Source organism: Prionailurus bengalensis, chromosome A3 (assembly GCF_016509475.1).
Source record: "Prionailurus bengalensis isolate Pbe53 chromosome A3, Fcat_Pben_1.1_paternal_pri, whole genome shotgun sequence".
Lineage (NCBI taxonomy): Eukaryota > Metazoa > Chordata > Mammalia > Carnivora > Felidae > Prionailurus > Prionailurus bengalensis.
The window spans coordinates 95,140,540-95,158,687 of record NC_057354.1 but is presented as its reverse complement, the minus strand read 5'-3'; the positions used below and the strand labels follow the sequence as shown (position 1 = coordinate 95,158,687).

At 37.2% G+C, this 18,148-nt stretch overlaps 1 protein-coding gene across 4 annotated transcripts in view; it reads right to left on the bottom strand.

Annotated features, from left to right (window-relative positions):
* The window catches only part of CTNNA2 (catenin alpha 2), a 1,115,456-nt gene extending 1,097,620 nt beyond the window's left edge, over positions 1–17,836 (bottom strand). For all 4 annotated transcript variants that reach the window (XM_043603825.1, XM_043603826.1, XM_043603827.1 and 1 more), the window contains exon 1: positions 17,746–17,836. The gene's annotated coding sequence lies outside the window, so the exon portion shown is untranslated. The remainder of the gene's footprint in view (positions 1–17,745) is intronic.
* Between the last annotated feature and the right edge of the window lie 312 nt (positions 17,837–18,148).

The following is an 18,148-nucleotide window of genomic DNA, read 5'->3' as shown; positions in this document are numbered from 1 at the left end:
AAGATTTACATCTGGAATTCTTGTAAGCTCTTTAAATTTAACACCACCCAAACCAACATAAGCTTATTCCTAAACTATGTTTCACACCAGGAGGGCAAGGGATAAAAATCAGTTACCTTTGTCTTTGTCACTCACAACCAGATGGTACCTAAGCCTTCTAGTTCCTAAATAATCAGCATTGTCTTCTCCATCCTTCCAGCTTCCTCATGCATCATCCCTTCCCTCCTCTATGCACTCTGGCAAGAGTACCATTTGTGGGTCCCTAAGTTTACAGTGACATTCCTACCTTCATGCTTTCTCCTTAGTGTGGAATGATATTTCCTAACTTGTCTTTATGAGAAACTTCTATATGATATTCAAGTTCCTATTCAAATGTGAATCTTCTTGACCTTTTTCTATTTTCTGACCTCTTATACTCCTTCATTATTGCTATCTAGAACTCTGTCTATACCTCTGCTCCCTGTCGTATTTTTATAGTTTATCATCTGCCTTTCCTACCATATCATTAGATGTCCTAAGCGTAGAAACCATGTTACATTCATCTTGGTATCCGAAATAGGGTATCTTACCTAAGAAAGGCAATTAAAAAATGTCTTTTCAGCTATATTATAGCTAGATGTAAGCAGAGTAAATATCATCTTCAAGATAAAATGTTCATTTTCATGACTACATGAACACAGTAGAATTCTGCTCTACAAACGTATATTAGCTTTCAGTTTATCACTTCTGAAAAATATATGATTTAAAATTAGGACAAGGGGTAATGTCTACCTTCCAAATGGAAAAACAAATAAAACCACAAATAATTATTTTATTTCCTTGCCTTACATTATTCACCCTTTTAAAGTGTACAAATCAGTGATTATTTAGCAAATACACAACCAGTATGTGCAACCATCACCACTAATTCCAGAACTTTCATCACTCCAAAACGAGAACTCAAATCCATTAGCATTCACTCACCACTCCTCCTTTTCCTCAAACCCTGGTAACCACTACTCTATTTTCTATCTATGTAGATTTGCCAGATATTTCATATAAATGGAATTACACAATATGTGATATTTTGTGCTAGTTTCTTTCAAGGTTACTATAATGTTTTCAAGGTTGTCCATGTTTTCACATGTATTTGTACCTATTCCTGTTTATGACTGAATAGTACTCCAATGTGTGGATATACCACATTTGTTTATCCATTTGTCAATATATGGCCATCAATTTGTTCCACTTTTTGCCCATCATGAATAATGTTGCTATGGATACAGGTATACAGGGTTTTCTGCGTGGTAGATCTTTTCATTTCTCTTCGGTGTAAACCTAAGAGTCAAATTATTGGGTCATAAAGTAACTGTATTTCACTTTTTGAGGAAGTACCAAACTATTTTTCCAAAGTGGCTGCACCATTTTACAGTCCCACCAGCAACCTAGATTCTAATTGCTTCACATCCTCATCAACATTGGACAGCATCTCTTTTTGACTAGAGCCAGATGAGTATCAGTACCTCATTGTGGTTTAGAACTGCATGTACCTAATGATCAATTAATTATCCTGAGGATCTTTCCATGTGTTTATTTGCCATTTCTCTGTATTCTATAGAGACTATCCATTCAAATCCTTTGCCTATTTTTTATTTAGATATATGTATTTTTATTATTAAGTCATAATAGTTATTTACATGTCCTGGTTACTAGAGTCTTATTAGATATATGATTGTAAAGATATTTCCCCATTGTGTGGGCTGTCTTTCCACTTTCTTGATTGTGTCTTCTGATATAGAAAATTGTGAATTGTGATGAAATCTAATTTTTTTTTCTATTGTTGCTTTTACCTTTGGACTCATATCTAAGAAACCATTGCTTGATCTAAGGCCACCAAGATTTACACCATTTTTTTTCTAAGAGTTTTATATTTAGTTCTTCATTTTGGTCTATGGTACATTCTCTTTTTTGAGTTATTTTTTATATGGGATGAGATGGGGTCGAACCCATTCTTTTATATATAAACATTCAGTTTTCATTTGTTGAAAATACTATTTTTTACTGAATTAAACTGTCTTGTCACCCTTGTTGAAAAGTAAGTTGGCCATAAATGTATGGGTTTGTTTATAGACACCCAATTCCATCCCATTGATCTATATGTCTTCTCTTAGGCCAGTACCATACCATCTTGATACTATAGTTTTGAAGCATATGTAGAAATTGAGAAGTGTGAATCCCCCAACTCTGTTCTTCTATAACACTCTTTTGGGCTATTCTTGCTTTCCATTTGAATTTTAGGATCACTTGTCATTTTGGCAAAAAAGGGAAGCTGGGATTTTGATGGTGAGTGCACCGAATCTGTAGATATTTGGGGAATACTATCATTTTCACAAAAGTAAGTTATACCATCTGTGAACATGAATGCATTTCAATTTATGTAGGTCTTCCTCAATTTCTTTCAGTAATGTTTTAGAATTTTTAGTATACAAGTCTTTGATATTTTTATATTCTAAAATATTTGCACTTTTTAAATTTTTTTAATTAATTTATTTATTTTGAGAGAGAAAGAGACAGCACAAGTGGGGGAGGGGCAGAAAGACAGAGGGAGAAAGAGAATCCCAAGCAGGCTCCACACTGCCCAATGCGGGGCTCAAACTCATGAAACTATGAGATCATGACCTGAGCCGAAACAAGAGTCGAACTAACCAATTGAGCCACCCAGGTGCCCCGATATTTCACTTTCCTGAACGAAAGGCAAAATAGTAACAGCATAGGTTGTTTTATAATTGTAGTAAGAATAGAAATGAAATCTGTTCAAAGTTAACATTCTACCTCATAAAACTTTTCTTTTTAGTAATTTTTAAAGGTTATATATTTTGAAAGAGAGACAGAAAGCACACATGAGAGCACAAAAGGAGAAGGGGCAGAGAGAGGGAGAGGGAGAGGGAGAGGGAGAGGGAGAGGGAGAGGGAGAGAGAGATAGAGAGAGACAGAAAGAGAGGGAGAGAGAATCCCAAGCAGGCCTTCACTGTCAGCACAGAGCACAATGCGGGGCTCAATCCCATGAACTGTGAGATCATGACCTGAGTTAAAATCAAGAGTCAGAAGCTTAACTGCGTGAGCCACCCAGGTGCCCCACCTCAGAAAACTTTTTATGGCACATATTAATAATTTTGATACGAAATATTTTAAATACTTAAGAAAGTATTTTTATACATTAACTTGTTTTATTTAAAAACAATTCTACAGGTGTAAATTAAGGTGAATATCTGGATTTAAGAAGTCAGTTATTCATAACAGCAATAGCAAACAAAATTCTTTCCAAAGGCAGCCAGGCCCCAAGAAAATTTCATCATATATCTCAAATTATTCAGACCACCTAAAACAGAAAACAGTTGTATGCTGGTCACTGAAATCTTTATCTGAACTTATGATATTAGTATTATTGTGACTCATATTTACTGCAATTCTTTAGGAAAAGACAGAACTATTATAAAGCTAACTACATTTCTAAAAATTAGATTTAATGATTCAATGTTAATAAAAATATCTTACAATTCTGAATCTGGACTTGCCAGTTGTTACTCATTTCACATCCATATTCAATTAATATTCTACAAAGAAAAACCCCTATTTTCAATAGTGAATTTACATCATCTACTTATAACATCTTAGTGCAGATCAGAGGATTTTAAGGTGACAGGCTCATTTATGATAAATCAATACCAATATGTATGCATAAAGCCTAGACCAGATGAGTAATTATAATTCAAGGCAATTTGCCCATTTTCGCAATATGCAGAATCAATGAAAGGTTTTCTTTCAAAATAACCATTTTTCATACTAAAAGAACACCATGAAAAGAAAGCCAAGGTTAAGCTTCTCCTAAAGTTTGAAAAAGATCTAGTGCCAAAAATTAACTTCTGTTAAAGAATTGAAGATCTCCAAAGCTTCTCAGTGGTGCTGAACCGAGTACTGTGTTAGTATTTAAATATTTCTCCAAAACAAGGCTGAATGTGAGGGAGAGATGGTATGTGGCAGAACGTCAGTGGGAAAATGATGATAACATAGTATTGAAAGTAGCAGCCAAAGAACAAAGTCATTTAGATAAAATTTTAAAAGTTTACTACCAGGAGCATTATCATAAGCACGTTGTCACCATCATCATAACACCAGTCAACTCAGCCCAAGACCTAAAAAAGACCTAGTTCACGCCTTTGAAGAGCCACATACAAACAGTATCCCCATGAAGTATTCATAGAGGCCTAGAAAAGTGCCAAGTAAATATTTGGAAGTGAATATACGAAATCCATGTATACACCCTGCTTAGTCCAGAGATAAAGGTTCACAATTACAGTGATACTGGTATAATTACAACAATGTATTTGGGTTACTATGGAAGAGACAAATATTGAGAATAATATTTAAAGCAAAAAGGTGTGTTCAGTTCACACTATAGTGTATTTCATATATGAAGAATGACTCATTCATACTAAATCTAAGTGAATAGGAAAAGGTATCTAAAATTAGAAGAAAACTAAAAGAAAAATAGAAGTATTATATCCTATTTACGTCTGTTTGTGTGTGTGTGTGTGTGTGTAAGTTGCCATATACTGTTGTCTTTACGTACAAAGAGGTTACACAAATTGGTAAGAAAAACACAAGAAGAACAATGTTCCTCAACTAGTAAAGTTATTTCAACAAGGTGACGGGATATAAGATCGAATACAAAAATGTAAAGGAATAGTTTCTATATCGGTAATAACCTTTTAGAAAATGTAAAAGAAACACAATCCTTTTCCTAACAGCAAAAGAAACTACAAACAAGATGATAATAAATGTAACATGAAATGAGAAAGACTTTCCTCTTTGAAGAAAACAATTTATTATATTGAGGGACATGAAAAAGGCCGCAATAAATGAGCCACGCCAATGGAAAGACTATGAATGAGAAAGTTGTTACTTTCCTCTCAAATACTCTTAAATCAAATACAATGCCAGTTGAAATCCCAAGGGTGTTATTTATGAAATTAGATAATCTGGTTATCCTAGTCTTTTAAAGAAAACGCCCAACAACAAATAAGAGAATTTGGAAAACAAAAATCATCACTTACTAGACATCGCAACATCCCATAAGCTATAGTGGTTATAAGACTGTGACAACAACAAAATTCTTTATACCCAGAGAATATAAATAAGTCCTATAAATTAAAATAAGATAAATAATCCACTAGAAACACATGGGTAAAGATATGAACGCAGTTACCACAGCAGAAGCAAAACGTTAGGCCAGTAGGCCCAAAAACAAATGAAAAGATAGTCAACCTCTCTATAAATCAGAGTAACAAATTCATATAACAAGGTGCCATTCTTACCTATGCATTGGTAAACTTTTCCAAGTTAAAGCTATCATGTATTGGCAAAAGTTTAAGGAAATATGCACCTTCCCATCTGCCGGTTGAATGTAAAGAAAGTAGTGCTACCATTTTGAAGACCAATTAGGTATCAACTATTAAAATCTAAAATGCACATACCTCATTCCTCAAAATTACAACTGCCAGTGTACTTTCCAAAGGAATACACTAGAACGTGTGGACAAGAAACTTGTATAAGGATGCTTGTTTGAAATAGCAAAATAATAGGAATAAACTGTCGTGAAAACACAAGGCTTAAATAAACCATGATTAAACCAAACTATAGAAAAGGCAGCAGTTTAAATGTGTGTGTGCGTGTGTGTGTGTGCTCATGTTATCCACTAAGCTATATGTGAAGTGAAAATAAGGCATAAAATACTATGTTACCATCTCAGTAAATATAAGAAAATACACCTTACTACACAGACATTAATCACCTATATATGTTAAGGGACTCTCCTGGGGCCCTAAGGTCAATCTCCTGCCCATGACACAACCCATATTTGAAGGCAGATTTGTATAAACATTTTATCTCCATAGATAACCAAAAACTAGAAACTTAAATTCCAATCAATGTAATGTTTCAGAGGATTGAACATGGAGGAAGAGTTTTTATCACCCGAGGAAATGCTTAAGTATGTTTAGTTTAAAAACCCAAACACAAAATTATATATACCTATGATATCAGGTATGCTTTAAAAAGACCTCTGCATGATAAACTCAGATATACTCATAGTAGGGGTGGGGGTTGGGGTGAGGGAGAAACCTTGAAATTTACCAAATGTTCATTGGATAGTTATTGGACTGCAATCATTTTTATTTTCAAGTGTCTTTTTTCTGTTTATTTTCTAGATGTTCAGCAATGGGCATGCACTACTGCAAATGTAAAAGACAAAATGTGTCGTTTCTGAAATAATGTATCTTCTGTTATTACATCCTTGAGATACCTTGATACAGATAATGCCAAAATGTTTCTCTACTCCCAGCCTGGCTCTCCCCTTCACGCCAGGCCAGTCCCACTTCTCAGCTGCTTACTGAGCAGTTATCAGCCTCCCAGCTTCTGTTCTCCTGGCTATGACTCCACCTCTGCCCCTGCTGTGCTCATTGATCCCACCTTCCTGCTGGCTCAGCCCTGTCCCAGTTCCCAGACCGAGGCAGGACTGAAATAAAAAGTACTAATACAAGGTCATCCCCTCCTCCATCTCTCTCCCATCCATTACTAGACCCACTTGTTTCTGATTCTGAGTTCACCTGGACTTCTGGCCCGTGCCGCTGTGGAGTCGGTATCACATTGCACGACATCTCTATCGTATTCTTTCTGGTATTAAACGGTTCAGGTACTTTTCACCCCTGCTAGATTGTCAACTCATAAGGTCAAGTGCTCTATCATACTTTTATGTAGATCCAGGGCTGTGTCCTCGAAAACAGTGGTTTTAATAACTTGTAAGAAAGTATTTGATGAATGACTGCTACATTTGTTTAACCAGAAATCTGTAGCATTTGTTTAAAGATAGAAAGAGTTCAGAGACCTAATTCAACAGCTCGCATTTATTAAGAAACTAATGGGGGCCCAAGATTGAAATAGGGAAATATTAGAACAAAATGAAGGTATGGCTTCTATTCTTGACACAGAATCTAAAGTGGGTTGACAACACCTATAAAAAAAAAGGAGAGAATAATTACTGTTTTAGCTTCTGCCTTAACAAGCAAAACATGAAAATCCTCTTGCCTGAGGTCCTGATTTCACAGATGGGCAAACTGCAATCGAGTTTGCCTGCCTGGATTCCAGACTACTGCCAGCAGTGACTTTCACCTCCTGTCCCAACTCTATGGGCCCCCGTGTGCCTGGCTCTGCTTGTCACTATGCATGTGCTTGCCTACTTTGAATTATCCCCCTGGATCTAGATTCTTTCTTCCTCTAATTCATGCTGTGCATTAGGATTTAAATTTCTTCCCTCTTTTTTTTTTTTTTTTTTGCTAGGGTACCCTTTGTCACCTGTTTCTGCACATGTTCCCACAATAATAGACTATGGCGACAATCCTAGCTTTTCTCTTCAACCTCCTTCCCGTAAGATGAATATCATGGCAGGCATCTAAATAAAATTCAAACAACACTGCTACTTGCTTACCCAACATTCGTTTCCCCTTCCTTTTTCTTAACAGAACTGCCATTCAGTACATCTCTCCCCTTCATTTCCTACACACAGCCTAGCACTTCAGAGAAAGCCTATCTCATCTGAGCTGGGAGATCCTGATTAGCCTAAACTAGGAACATGCTATTCCCTTTCTCTTTGCTACTGAGGGCATTGGGGATGGCCATGTGATCCAGTACTGGACAGTGAGATAAGAGATAAGGGAGGACTTTTGGCAAAGGTTTCCTCATTTTTCTGGAAGGCACACTGCTGCTGCATGATGGTGGGCTTAGAACTGCAGTAGCCATCATGCCGCTGGCTGACGATGAGGTCTAGACACAGAGGGGCAGAGTCCAGGGAAGAGAGGGAAAGCCAAGCCGAGGCCTGACACCTAGACCTTCCCATCCTTCAGGTTTCTTGTTACTTTGGCAAATCTTTTTGAATGTATTCTCTTTCCTCTGCTGCCAGGTTGCTTGGAGTAGATAGCACAAAACCCAAAACCATATACCAGTAGTTCTGTTTTCTTTTTCAAAGAATAACTTTAAAATGGGAATTTGAATTGATGGATATTTGGGTTGTTTTTAGTTTGAAGCTATTATGAATAAAGCTGCTGTTGATGTTCATGTAAGAGTCTTTCTGCTATGTTTTCATTTCACCTGGGAGTGGAACGCCTGGATTGGGTGGTAAAAACATTTTTAACATTAGGAGAAATGGCCAAACTGTTTCCCAAAGTGTTGGATTTCCATGAGCAATGTATGAGTGCCTCAGACACCTCACATCTTCTCCAAAACTTGACATTATCAGTCTTTTTAAATTTAGCCATTCTAGTGTTTGTACGGTGGTCTTGTGTTGTGCTTTTTAAAATTTCATTATTTAGGAGCACCTGGGTGGCTCAATCAGTTGAGCATCTGACCTCGGCTCAGGTCATGATCTCACTGTTTGTGAGGTCGAGCCCCGCTTAGGGTTCTGTGCTGACAGCTCAGAGCCTGGAGGCTGCTTCGGATTCTGTGTCTCCCTCTCTCTCTGCCCCTCCCCCACTCATGCTCTGTCTCTGTTTCAAAAATAAAATAAACATTAAAAATAAATAAATAAATAAATAAATAAATAAATAAAATTTCATTATTTGGGGCAAATAATGGAGTTGAACACCTTTCACATCTTCATTGGCCATTTGTATATTTTCTTTTGTGAAATATATCTTCAAATATTTTGTCCATTTTTTTCATTGGATTGTTTGTTCTCTTATTGAGATGCTAGAGTCCTATGTACACTTAGGACAATTAGTCCTTTGTCCAATATATAGAGATACAAATAGAAATACACAGATATAGCAAATCTTGTGTTTTTGAAAAGTTTTTTTTTATTTTGATAACATCTAATTTATGTTTTTTTTATAGTTAGTGCTTTTTGAGTCTTAAGATATTACTGCCTAACCACAAATCACAAAGATTTTCTCAAATGTTTTCTCCTACAAGTTTATATATTCAAAGCCATAGAGAAATCTCAAAAACATTATGCTCAGTAAAAGATGGAGACAATAATGACTACACATTCTCTGATTCCATCTATATCCATTCCTAGAACAGGAAAAACTAATCAACAGAGAAATAACAGATCAAGCAGAATGGAACTTTTTAGTGTAATGGAAACAGTATATATCTTGATTGCAGTGGTGGTTACAAAGGTATATTTGTCAATGCACAACCACACTTAAAATGAGTACACTTTGGAGAATAGACTCCAGAAATACACTCATATTTACATGGTCAATTAATCTTCCACAAAGGAAGAATATACAATGGCCGAAAAGATAATCTCCTCAATAAATGAATAGTCACATGCAAAAGAATGAAACTGGACCATTTTTGTATACCAGATACAAATGTAAACTCAAAATGGATCAAATACTTAACTATAAGACCAGAAACCATAACACTCCTGAAAAAAACATAGGCAGTAAGCTCTTAGACATTAGTCTGAGCAATATTTTTTGGATCTGTCTCCTTAGATGAGTACAACAAAAAAAAAAATAAGCAAGGGCACCTGGGTGGCTCAGTAGGTTGAGCGTCCAACTCTTGATCTTGACTCAGATCTCAGGGTTCATGAGATCAAGCCCCATATCGGGCTCTCTACTGGCAGTGCGGAGCCTGCTTGGGATTCTCTGTCTCCTCACCCTCTGCCCCTCCCCTGCTTGCACTCTCACTCTCAAAATAAATAAATATTTAAAAACCAACAAAAATAGGGGCGCCTGGGTGGCTTGGTCAGTTAAGCGTCCAACTTCGGCTCAGGTCATGATCTCACGGTCCGTGAGTTCAAGCCCTGCGTCAGGCTCTGTGCTGACTGCTCAGAGCCTGGAGCCTGTTTCGGATTCTGTGTCTCCCTCTCTCTCTGCCCCTCCCCTGTTCACGCTCTGTCTCTCTCTGTCTCAAAAATAAATAAAAACGTTAAAAAAACTTTTTTTTAAAAAACCAACAAAAATAAACAAATGGGATTACATCAAAATAAGAAGCTTTTGCTAATTACAGAATACCATCAAAAAAAAAAAAAGAAAAAGCAGCCTACTCAGAGAAGATATCTGCAAATAATATAATTGATAAGGGGTTAATATCCAAAATTTATAAGAAACTCACACAATTCAATATCAAACAAACAATCCAATTTAAAAATGGGCAGAGGACCTGAACAGACATTTTTTTCTCCAAACAAGACATACAAATGGCCAATAAACACGTGAAAAGATGCTCAACATCATTAATCATCAGGAAAATGCAAATCAAAACCACAATGAGGTATCACTTCACACCTGTCAGAATGACTGCTGTCCAAAAGACAAGCCATAACAAGTGTTGATGAGAATGTAGAGAAAAGGCAACTCTCATTCACTATTGTTGGGAATGGAAAATGGCACAGCCACTATGGAAACAGTACAGAGGTTCCTCAAAAAATTAAAAGTAGAACTAGCAAGTGATCCAGCAATTCCCCTTCTGGGAATTTATACAAAGAAACTGAAAGCACTAATTTGAAAAGATATATGCACCCCTATGTTCACTGGAGCATTATTTATAATAGTCAAGACATGGGAGCAGTTTAAGTGTCCATCAAGAGACAAACAGATAAAGAAGATATGGCACTCACACAGGTGTATGTACACACACGTGTGTGTGCACACACACATGCACACACACACACGTGACAACATGGGTGGACCTAGAGGGTGTTATGTTAGGTGAAATAAATTAGATAAAGAAAGACAAATACCATATGGTTTCACTTATATGTGAAATCCAAAAAACTAAACAAATAAACAAACAAAACAAAATAGAAACACAGATTCATAAATATGGTGTTTGCCAGAGGTGAAGGGATGGGAAAAATAAGGAAAGGGGATTAAAAGGTACAAACTTCTAATTATAAAACAAAACACAAGGATACAATGTACAGCATGGGGAATATATTTAACAACTTTGCTTGGTGACAGACAGTAGCTAGATTTGACATGGTTATCACTTTGTAATATATATAAATGAATCATTATGTTGTACACCTGAAACCAATGTTGTATGCCAACTACACTTCAATAAAAGAAAAAAATGGATATAATATATTATACAGAAAATATACCTCAACAAATTTTATTTTAGAAATTTTAAAGGGAATTTGGTACAATTCTGATGACCATAGAGTCCTATGGAATAGGATTTAGGCAGTAAGCAGGACTTCACTGTGCCTGAAGCAAAACTACTAACCTCAGAGCATATATAATTTTTAGATAAATATCACCTTATTCTAAATTTGTTAATGTCATAGAATCTTTCAGAGACATTGGCATTACTCAAACAAGTCCACCATACAACGGGCTAGTCCCTGAATGGAGGTAGCAACTGACACATGCCTTCAGGCCAGGAAGGGTTTTTAAAAAGGAGAGAGAGGAAAGGATGGAAAGGTAAGAAAGAGAAATGTGTTGTAGTTCTCCCTTAGCCCAGAGACTCTGTGAAGCTAAATTTGCAATTTTCTTGGGAAAGAGAAAGCATATGCCACTGAAGATGAAGGTTTTTCTCACGTAGCAGCAGTTTATGTTTCAAAAGAAAAAAACAAATGGGACACAGTAAGAAATAAATCATTACGCCTTGAAATTTTAAGGGAAACTCACAGGTAGTTATTATAGAATTTTATAGCTAGAAACACTCTATATATCATATAGAGTCAAAACCACTTAAAATAAAGATTAAATAAATAAGCCTTGGAGAGTGTGAGGCTTGTTTAGTCATATAACTAGTTAGTTGGTTGAAAACCTGGAGGAAGAACTGAGGTGTCCTGGTGCCTGATTCAGTGCTTTTATAAAATTACAATCTCTAGCCCAATGCTCTGCACACAGCAGATATTTAGAAAAACAAAAAACAAACAAAAAAACTTACTGAATAAATTCATGCTAGGTAATAGGATAAAAAATAAAAAGAGAGTGTAAGTGAATAGAGAGATAAATTTAGATGCAAACATTTTCCCTAACAAGTTCTGTATATATTTCTTTATGCCAATTCTGCATATTATAGGGGGAAAAACATAATTTGTGGAAATACGCTGGCAGGTATCAATGCCTGAAGAAAGAAAATGAAGACCAGCGGTAAACTCTCAAGAACTGTAAGATGTCCTTTCCTAGCAATAACTGAGGACAATTAGCTCTTCCTGAGATATTTGAGGGGCATTTCTACCTTTTTACTGAAAGATGGATTAATGATGTTTAACAACAGTTTTCAGGCCTTATTGAATTTACAATAAACTTGAGTGAGTGTATTTGCACCAAATCTTTGTCCAAACACAATTAAAATCAAATGAGAATGTCAGCTCCTTTGGTCAAGCATGGAGTCACTACAGTTTCTGGTTAGGTTGTGGGAGACCTGACATATCTCCATCAGGAGTTCATGGCTTTGGCTGTGAAACATCAAAATGCTATAAAAAAAAAAAAAAGATCTTGGATTTACTGCAGATACATAATAAACAACATAACCCCAGTTTACACAACATTAATATATTAGAAGTGTCCTGTTAATTTTTCTATTATGGTTCTATAGTCCATAAGATCTTTTAAAATTATTTATTTTACCTCAATCCTGGTGGCATGTCCATTATTTTAAGGTAGGAATGTTGGAGCAAGTTAGGATATTACTTGATTTGGATCTTGATCCAAATCAGGCAGTTCCCACAGGTGCTATATTACTTAGTCCCCCCCCCCCAAAAAAAAGCATAAAATACCAAGATACTGAGAAGTAGCAAAATAATGGAAAGCCAACATTTGATTTTACGTACATGTTTTTTCAGCTATGATCTAGTTTTAAAGAATGTTAACTGAAATATATTTGTGTGTGTATACTTTAAAACAAGTAAAACATGGATTTAATCAGCATGACAGGAAAAATACAGAAAACCCTTAGTTTAACAGGAAATATTAATTTTTCAGCTCCATAGATGAAACAAAATTAATTCATTTTATCTTATCCTGACTCTACCTCTCCATTTGGTCACCACCTTAACATATAGGGAAGAAAATTGCTTATTTTATTCCTGTTAATGCACACTGTCTTCACATCTGAAAAACAATAGTCTACGAGTTGTACATGCAGATACAACTTGTAAATAAAATGGAACAAAAGCCCTATAAAATTAAGCTTTATAAAATCAGACTATCACTGGTGTTTTTTAATAATATGTTACAGGTAATAATCTCAAAAAGTTGTTGAATGCATATTTTGTGGTTGAGTTAGAATTCATCTCCAAGGTAAAAATTCACTTATGAGGAAAATAAAAATGTCTAAAAGTAAAGTGTGTCAAAAATCACTAGTGCTTTAATACGGAACTGCCTAGAAGTAATATATTTGAAAATGTTTTATTCAGATATGCTGAATCTTTAAAACAACAGAATATTGAGGAAAATCTCAAAATAGAAAAATGCTATAGTCTATGGTCTGTTAAACTGCTAACTTTAACATTCATGTTTCTTATAAAATAATTTTCATGTGACCATTTTCAGTAATATTAAAACTATAAAAAATAAATATAAGAAGAGTATTTTACTATTTTAGAGAAAGCAAATTGTGTCAATGGATTAAAATGGATGAAACATGAAAACCATAAAGATGAACACTAACATTTTTTTAACTTGCAGGTAAAATTTTCTGAAAACCCTTTTTTCCAATAAGATAATATAATTCGTATCACTGATGCTGTTGGATAATTGTTTCGTGGATATATGTTTCAAAATAGTTAATAAACACCTGTCAAAAGTGTACCAACAGACGTAGCCAGTAAGAAACTGGCATCCCATCCTATGCAGACATTTAACTTGCCTAGTGCACACACACATTCCCAACAGACCCCCTGTTGTCATCAGAGCTTAGTCTCCCCGTAAAATACTTGGAATAGCATAATCCATACAGGATCATTAATAATCTTGAACACCAAAAAATGGGAGGAAGGGGGATTGCTGTTATTAGGAAAAGTCAACAATAAAATAAAAATAAAGTTCCTGGAAATATAATTACCCTAAAATTACCTGCTTCATGTGTGTCAACATAAAATAATCCTGGTTATTATTTTCCAAGCTACAGTCCTGGAATATTCCTGGGTTAAGTCAAAACAAGAGAGAGTTGTGATAATCACAATATTGAACCTTTGTTGTTTAGAAAGGTCAAGTTTACTCTCTGCCTTGAAAGAAAAGAGATGAAAAAAAAAAAAAACAGTCTGGGTCCTCACCTTGACACCGACCTAGGATTCAGTGTCTTGGGATGGGGCTTTGGGTGAGCACTAATACAAAACCCCTGGGTAGCTAAACATTCTGTCATAAAATAGATCTTACACTACAACAAGTTGTCTTATCCTAAGTGTTAGCGTAATTACCCTGACTATATAAGTGTAACACCTTTTAATACCCTCACCAGTATGCCAAATATTCCACTAAGGAGTCTTCCCAAACACACCTTGCTGCTTCTTCGCTTTCTGCTTTTGTTCCAGCTCTGGTACCCACACTGCATGAAATCCTTCTCAGGAATACCCGTCCAAGCTCCAGAACTACCGGTGAATACAATCTTTCCCTGGCTACATAAACATCTGTCCTGTTTGCAATTCCTCACTTACTTTCTCTTCACTCTTTTCTAGTACATAATCATATATTGTCTTATTTTAAAACCATATATTCTAATTACAATAATGCTTACCCAATATATACATTATTTGTACTAAGTACTTTGCTTAACATATTTAACCCTTAAAGCAATCCCATGAATCAGAGTCTACCAAGGTAGACAACACTCTCTACTACTTAAATAAAGCATGCACTCAAATCTAAAGCTCTCTCCAAAGACCTTATTCTTTGACATTGTGAAATATGACCTCATGCAAATGCCTGCTCTCCTCTACTAGACTGTAAGCTAAGGTCAAAGACAGTGGTGTCTTTTACTTCTTTCCAATACCTCACATCACTTAGCATATGGTTGGGCAGGTTTTAAGAGCTCTGAGTGAGGGAGGCACACAGAATATACCCATAATATTTCCTACAGTGTCCATTAAATGTTCTGTTGGGTCTTTATCTGTACCATACATTCTTAAAGGTCCAGTCAACTAAAGGCAGAAGCTTCCAGAAATGAAATTCTTCATAGGAAGTCTCTATCTGTAAACTGGATTTTGGTCAGAGTAGCAGGTTGCTTTTTGAAGACACTAGTTTCTCTTCTATTTTATATGTTATTAATTTTACTCATCTGTCTCAAAATCTTGCTGTAAACAGATGTCATTTTATCTTCTATTCTTTAATAAGCTACCATATTTTGTTTTCACTAAGTGGACAAATGTTTACAAAGGAGACAAATAAATGGTACCTTTCTTTCCATAGTAAGAACAGTATTGAAAACTGAGACATAACACCCACGTCATTCTATGTAGCAAAACTGCAATAAGGAAAGAGCAGGACTGACTGAGGGGCCTTCTCCACTGCACACTCATGAGTAGGAAGCCCCACAAAGAAAGAGCAGTAGAGATGCTGGAAGGGGAAAAAGTCATTTGAGAGTAAATTAGGATAAAACTAACTTATTTTATTCATATACAATTACTACCAAAGTCTTTCACTAGCTTCACAGCATTCCAGGAAAAGGAACAACAATGATACAGAAACACCCCTATCTACAATTGTGTTCACTTTTAAGTTATGTCACCACTCAAACACAGATAGGGTTGACTGCAATTCTGCATCAGGATGTTGGTAACACTGATAATTCAACCAAGCTTCTGCCACATGTCTTAAGAATCAGCCAAGTCATTAATGGAATTGCATTCCTACCAAAGGGAGTTGAGGCAGAGGGTAGGTCCATCATTCCTAATAACACCTACTTTCCCAAAACTGATTCAGATGATTAACTGTATCAGTTCTTCATCAAATCAGCACTCAATCACTTTGCAAGGTAATTCTCTTCATCTCAACTCCTACTTTTACATGCCCATAAAATGCAAAAATGCATATTGCACTACTGACATATAATAATTTAAATAAAAAGAAAAAAATCAATCATTTGCTCCCTGCATCGCATCTTACTGGCAGCTTCACTGAATCCATGTGAATTCAATCCCTCCCTACACACTCATTAAACTTAAAATATTGCTATTCCATGGATATTAAGGTTTTGGGGTTTTGTTGGTTTTTTAAAGGAGAATAGATATTACAAAATACAAGCTTCTAAATACTCCATTTCTGATTTATACTTACACTGTTTTTGGAGCTTTCTGAAATGATGAATACACTAAACATTCTGAGGCATGGTTGTCCCACCATGTATAAATAAACTTTTCAGCCACAATACTTGCCAAAAGGAAGTCTGAAAAATTACTATTGATATATATAATGGAAGGAGTTAGAGTGCAAGCTAAATAAACCAAAGTGAAATATAACATTTAGTGAAACTAAGTGGTACAAAACCAATTGAAATTTTAAATTGTTAATAAGGGTCCCGGAGCTAATTCAACTTTTCCATTGTTGTAAACCACAAACAGAACTACACAGTATGTTTCTTTTCAAAGATCTTTACAGTTCCTGTAAGATGGATGAGAAAGGCTAAGAGTATCTGTTAAGGCTCTAATGCACCTAATGCTTTTAAAATGGTATATTTATAAGCCTGCTCATTACTCATTACTCCAAAACTATTCATTGTCCTCCTTTAGAAGTTAAGCCATAATGAACAAAAGTGTATTCTTCCATTCTTCTGCTCCCTGTTTTCCCAGATCTATCTACCTTAGTGTTCTGTATGTTGACCAAAACATTCCATAAATAATGCTATGGTGCACACACATTAAAGTTTAGAGAGTTTCTGCTTTTGAAGGAGATAGTGACAGAACTAAGGATACACAGGTTCAATTCCAAGACAAATATTAGGCGGGTGGTTTGAAAATATCCATCAAAAGAGGCCTAGGGGAAAAGGATACAAGCGTCCACTGCCACCACCCTTCCTCTCCCCTCCCCTCTTCCTCTCTTGTTCTCTTCCTCTCTTCTCTTCTTTCCTTGTGGCTTCTCACAGAGACCATCAAAGCGGGGAAAGCTGCTAATTTAAAATTAGTGAGACACATACTGGGAATATGTAACTCCCAGGAGGAAAAAAGAAACTGCTAAAAAGGGGTGTGGGGGGTTGTTGGCAACATGTTTAAGTGACAATCTTCCCCACCCCCACCCTAATACTGCACAAATCCACAGATTCTTTCCAGACCCTCTTCTCTTTCCAGGTCCCAGTACTCTAACCAACTTGACCCTTAATCCGAATAATTTAGGGACCTGCAGGGCATCCGCTGTGCAAGAGTGTATCTCTTGGTATATGTGCCCAATTTTCTGGAAGCCCCTGAATCCGGACAGTTGTAGCAAGCAAGGGATCTCCCACCGGGTAAGGGGTGAAGAAAGGGGGGAAGAGATGGAGTCAACAGGAAAGGATGCAGAGCAGAGCTTGAGGGCGAGTGGCTGAAAGGAAGACAGGGAAGAAAGAAAGGGTGGGAAGGAAGTGGGGCTGGGAGAGAGGAAGAAAGGGATGAAAGAAAGGCTGGAAGAGAGAAAGGAGGGGAGAGGAGAGAGGGATGTTGGGAAGGATGAGGGCGGGAGGGTTGGGGAGCGGGGAGGGAGGGGAGGATGGAGAGGATGGGAGGGAGGTAGGGAGGGAGGGAGGCAGGCAAGGATGGAGGATGCTCTGCCCAGGACTCACCTCTGTGGGTCGGTGGGAGTTTCTCGCCTCCTCCTCTTTTTCGCCCGTTCCCAACAGCTGGAGGGGTAATCACAGAAGGGACTGGAGAGGCGGCGGCGGGGACGAGGGCAGCAGCTGCTGCAGCCGCCTCTGGCCGAGGTGCGGTGCCTCCTGCTCCGCCCGCCAGCCCGGGTCTCCGCCTTACTCAGGGCTGGAAGCGAAGCCGCTCCCCCCTCCCCCCGCCCGCCCCGCGTCCTGCCCAAGCGCGAGCGGCAGCGGCCCGGATCGCCGCTAGGGGAGACGGGCAGTGCGCAGGCGCGGCCGCTTGCTCGCTGGCGCGCCCCCGTGGTCCCCGCGGCTCCGAGGGGCTGGAGGAGGCCAGGGGTAAGGGGAGACGCGGGCGCGCACGGCCTAGGGAGCGTCG